Genomic DNA, 5,852 nt, shown 5'->3' on the forward strand with positions numbered 1-5,852 from the left:
GGCCGGGCGGGCAAGGGTGCACGACGGGCGGTGTCGGGGCGGGCAGGGGCGCGGGGAGCGGCGCCGATGTCGGGGCAGAGGGCGTCGGGGGCAACAACGATGACGATGGTGCATTGGAGCAGCCTGACAGCGTCGGTGCAGGGCTCGGAGGCGACGGCGACGACGAGCAGCGTTGGGACGTCGGGACGAAGAAAGAAGTGATTTTTGCAAAAATTGCTAAGGGCTTTGATAACCCACAAGTATAGGGGATCGCAACAGCTTTCGAGGGTAGAGCATTCAACCCAAATTTATTGATTCGACACAAGGGGAGCCAAAGAATATTCTAAAGTATTAGCAGTTGAGGGTGTCAATTCAACCACACCTGGAAACTTAGTATCTGTAGAAAAGTGTTTAGTAGCAAAGTAATATGATAGTGGTGGTAGCGGCAACAAAAGTAAAGACAACAAAAGTAATGTTTTTGGTATTTTGTAGTGATTGTAACAGTAGCGGCAGAAAAGTAAATAAGCATAAACCAGTATATGGAAAACTCGTAGGCACCGGATCAGTGATGGATAATTATGTCAGATGTGGTTCATCATGTAACAGTCATAACATAGGGTGACACAAGACTAGCTCCAATTCATCAATGTAATGTAGGCATTTATTCCGTATATAGTCATACGTGCTTATGGAAAAGAACTTGCATGACATCTTTTGTCCTACCCTCCCGTGGCAGCGGGGTCCTATTGGAAACTAAGGGATATTAAGGCCTTCTTTTAATAGAGAACCGGAACAAAGCATTAGCACATAGTGAATACATGAACTCCTCAAACTATGGTCATCACCGGGATTGGTCCCGATTATTGTCACTTCGGGGTTGCCGGATCATACCACATAGTAGGTGACTATAGACTTTCAAGATAGGATCAAGAACTCACATATATTCATGAAAACATAATAGGTTCAGATCTGAAATCATGGCACTCGGGCCCTAGTGACAAGCATTAAGCATAGCAAAGTCATAGCAACATCAATCTCAGAACATAATGGATACTAGGGATCAAACCCTAACAAAACTAACTCGATTACATGATAAATCTCATCCAAGCCATCACTGTCCAGCAAGCCTACGATGCAATTACTCACGCATGGCGGTGAGCATCATGAAATTGGTGATGGAGGATGGTTGATGATGACGACGGCGACGAATCCCCCTCCCCGGAGTCCCGAACGGACTCCGGATCAGCCCTCCCGAGAGGTTTTAGGGCTTGGCGGTGGCTCCGTATCATAAAACGCGATGATTTCTTCTCTCCGATTTTTTTCTCATCGAAACTCAATATATGGAGGTGGAGTTGGAGTCGGAGACGCAACAGGGGGCCCATGAGGTAGGGGGCGCGCCCTAGGGGGGCGCCCCCCACCCTCGTGAGAAGGGTGTGGGCCCCCTGGTCTTCATCTTTGGCGAGGATTTTTTATTGTTTTTTCTAAGATGTTCCGTGGAGTTTCAGGTCATTCTGAGAATATTTGTTTTCTGCACATAAAATAACACCATGGTAATTCTGCTGAAAACAGCATCAGTCCGGGTTAGTTCCATTCAAATCATACAAGTTAGAGTCCAAAACAAGGGCAAAAGTGTTTGGAAAAGTAGATACGACGGAGACGTATCAACTCCCCCAAGCTTAAACCCTTGCTTGTCCTCTAGCAATTCAGTTGACAAACTGAAAGAAAGAAAAACTTTTACAAACTCTTTTTGCTCTTGTTATTGTAACTGTATCAAGCCAGCATGCAAGTTTTCAGCATAGATCATAACTAACCACATTTGCAATAATTCTCAGGTCTCACAATTACTCATATCAATAGCATAATCAACTAGCAAGTCATAATAATAAATCTCGAATGACAACACTTTCTCAAAACAATCATAATATGATATAACAAGATGGTATCTCACTAGCCCTTTCTGAGACCGCAAAACATAAATGTAGAGCACCTTTAAATATCAAGGACTGACTAGACATTGTAATTCATGGTAAAAGAGATCCAATCATAGTCACACCCAATATAAATTAACAGTGATGAATCCAAATGACGGCTGTGCTCTCCAGCTAGTGCTTTTTAATAAGAGGGTGATGACTCAGCATAAAAGTAAATGGATAGGCCCTTCGCAGAGGGAAGCAGGGATTTGTAGAGGTGCAAGAGCTCAGTTTTGCAATAGAGATAAATTGTATTTTGAGTGGTATACTTCCATTGTCAACGTAAGAACTAAGAGATGGCGATATCTTCCACGCTAAACACATTATAGGCGGTTCCCAAACAGAATGGTAAAGTTTATACTCCCCCTCCACCAACAAGCATCAACCCATGGCTTGCTCGAAACAACGAGTGCCTCCAACATACATCAGGTCCCAGGGGGAGTTTTGTTTGCAATTAATTTTGATTTAATTTGCATAAAGCATGGGACTGGGCATCCCGGTGATCAGCCATTTTCTTGTGAGTGAGGAGCGGAGTCCACTCCTCTTGAGAATAACCCGCCTAACACGGAAGATAAGGACAACCTTGGTTGATACATGAGCTATTTGAACATACAAAACAGAATGTTTATTTGAAGATTTAGAGTTTGGCACATAAAATTTACTTGGAACGGCAGGTAGATACCGCATATAGGAAGGTATAGTGGACTCATATGGAATAACTTTGGGGTTTAAGGGATTGGATGCACAAGCAGTATTCTCGCTTAGTACAGGTGAAGGCTAGCAGAAGACTAGGAAGCGACCAACTAGAGAGCGACAACAGCCATGTACATGCATTAAAATTAATAAACATTGGATGCAAGCATGAGTAGGATATAATCCACCATGAACATAAATATCGTTAAGGCTATGTTGATTTTGTTTTAACTACATGCGTGAACATGTGCCAAGTCAAGTCACTTAAATCATTCAAAAGAGGATACCACCCCATCATACCACATCATAATCATCTCAATAGCATGTTGGCATACAAGGTAAATCATTATAACTCATAGCTAATCAAGCATGGCACAAGCAACTATGATCTCTAATTTTCATTGCAAACATGTTTATTCATAATAGGCTGAATCAAGAACGAGGGACTCATCATATTTACAAAAACAAAAGAGGTCGAGTTCATACCAGCTTTTCTCATCTCAGTCAGTCCATCATATATCATCATAATTGCCTTTCACTTGCACGACCGAACGATGTGAATAATAATAAGAGTGCACGTGCATTGGACTAAGCTGGAATCTGCGAGCATTTGATAAACAGGAGAAGACAAGGCAATATGGGCTCTTGGTTAAATCAACAATAATGCATATCAGAGCCACTTCAACAATTTAATTATAGTCTTCTCCTACTGACCCCCAAAGAAAAGAAATAAAACTATTTACACGGGAAAGCTCCCAACAAGCAAAAGAAGAACGGGAAATATTTTTGGGTTTTCTTTTTAATTATTACTACTACAGCAGAAAAATAAACTACTGCTAATTTTTTTTGGTTTTTCTTAAGGTTTAACAAACACACAAGAAGAAAGAATAAAAAGGAAATAAACTAGCATGGATGATACAATGAAAAAGTATGAGCACCGACATCTAGCAATGAGTGTGTGTGAGCATAAATGTAATGTCGGTGAGAAATACGTACTCCCCCAAGCTTAGGCTTTTGGCCTAAGTTGGTCTATGGCCAAGGCTGGCCTGGCGGATATCCATAATAATAGTTGTTGGGGTCGTACTGTGATGAAGAGGAATAGTTGGGATCATACTGTGATGAAGAAGAAGACTCTGACTGCCACTGGCTGACAGTCATCTCTTGATCCCAAGAATAAACAGATTGTCGTGGATGCTCATCTTGTGGCTCCTGTTCCGGGGCTGGTGCAGGGTTCTGGTAGGCGTGAATAGCCGTCAACGGAACAAGGTATGTGCCTGCAGTCAAATCAAACAAAGAAGGAGCAGGCAAGGTAATAGTCTCAGGATGATGTTTATTAAAGAACAATTGATATTTAAGCTCCCCTGCCCTATTTTAACAATAAAATCATGTGCCACCATACTTTTATGATCTAGATAAACACGGGGTAGCACCTTTTCTTCCTTCTCAGCATGCCTAATAGGTATGTTAAAATGCGCGGCTAGGCGTGTGGCATAGATGCCTCCAAAGATGGGGCCCTTAGTACGGTTCATATTTAACCGTCTAGCAATAATACCGCCCAAACTAAAAGTGTTGTCACTGTATAAACCTTGGAGCAGAATAATTAAATCAGGGATACTAAGGTTTCCAGAATTTCCGCGTCCAATTAAACAATGACTAGCAAATAATGCAAAGTAACGCAAAACAGGAAAATGTATGTTAGTGATTCGTGCGTCGAAAACCTTCCTTGTTTCTCCTACAGTGATGTTATCAATAAACCCAGCCACATCATCATGGTGTGGTTCTTCTGTCTTGCCCTCAAAAGGGACTAAACAAATCCGACAGAAATCATAAAGTGACATCTCCTTGTGCTCATCATATAAATGAAACTCCACCGTAGGTGGTGAGTTCTTAGAATGAAAATGAAAGTTTTGCACAAAGGTATTTATGAGTAAGAGATACTGATCGCATTGGTCGTGGAGGAAAGCAGCGAGGCCTGCATTGTGAGACAATTCATGAAAATCTTTATAGATATCGGCTGCTCTCAAGAAATCATCAAAAGGCCATTCACATGCCCGAATCTCCGCGGTGCGCGGCAAATTATACTTAGGCTTCGGTGCCTTTTCCTTCGAGCTTTGGCTCGATGAGCCCCTCAATAATCTCCTCATCATTTTTCTGAAACAATCTGAAATTTTTAGTAACTTCAAAATAAAAGTAAATCAAACTCAATAATATTGATAGCAACTACTCCTAAAAGTGCCTAGAGCCTAAATCAAGCATTAGAACTACTTCGAACCATATAAATTTGACATGCAAGCTCAAGAACATGGTCACCTATGCAGCACAAATTTGCAAAGAATAAAGCACTAGAACAAAAACTAATTGGACCAATGGAGGAGTCACATACCAAGGAACAATCTCCCCAAGCAGTTTTGCGAGAGGTGCTTTGAGCAAGGAGACCGAAAATCGCAGCAAAAGTGGCTGGAACTCGTGCTTGAGTTGGTTTTTCAGGTTTGTGTGAGAAAGAGGAAGAAGATGGGTGCTGGGATAAGTGGAGGAGGGCCACCATGGGCCCACGAGGCAGGGGGCGTGCCCTATAGGGGGGGGCGCCCACCACCCTCGTGGCCAGGTGGCAGCTCCTCCCGCGGTAATTTTTGCACAGTAAATCCTCAAATATTCCCGAAAAAATCATATTAAATTGGCATGGCATTCTGAGGACTTTTATTTTCGGGATATTTTTATATTGCACGGATAAGTCAGGAAACAGACAGAAAATACTATTTTTACTTTATTTAATATAAATAACAGAAAGTATAAAGAGGGTACAGAGGGTTGTGCTTCTAGTTTCATCCATCTCATGCTCATCAAAAAGAATCCACTAACAAGGTTGATCAAGTCTTGTTAACAAACTCATTCCGATAATCATGAAACCGGAGAAATTTCGAATAACACTAAGTTACCTCAACGGGGATATGCACATCCCCTATAATAAGAATATCATATTTCTTCTTGACAGTAGGAAGAGGAAATTCAAAACCTCCAAATATAATCGATGGAATTTTTCAAATAGAATTGATACTATGAACTTGAGGTTGTTTCCTCGGAAAGTGTACCGTATGCTCATTACCATTAACATGAAAAGTGACATTGCCTTTGTTGCAATCAATAACAGCCCCTGCAGTATTAAGAAAAGGTCTTCCAAGAATAATAGACATACTATCATCCTCGGGAATA

This window comes from Triticum dicoccoides, chromosome 3A, assembly GCF_002162155.2.
Source record: "Triticum dicoccoides isolate Atlit2015 ecotype Zavitan chromosome 3A, WEW_v2.0, whole genome shotgun sequence".
Lineage (NCBI taxonomy): Eukaryota > Viridiplantae > Streptophyta > Magnoliopsida > Poales > Poaceae > Triticum > Triticum dicoccoides.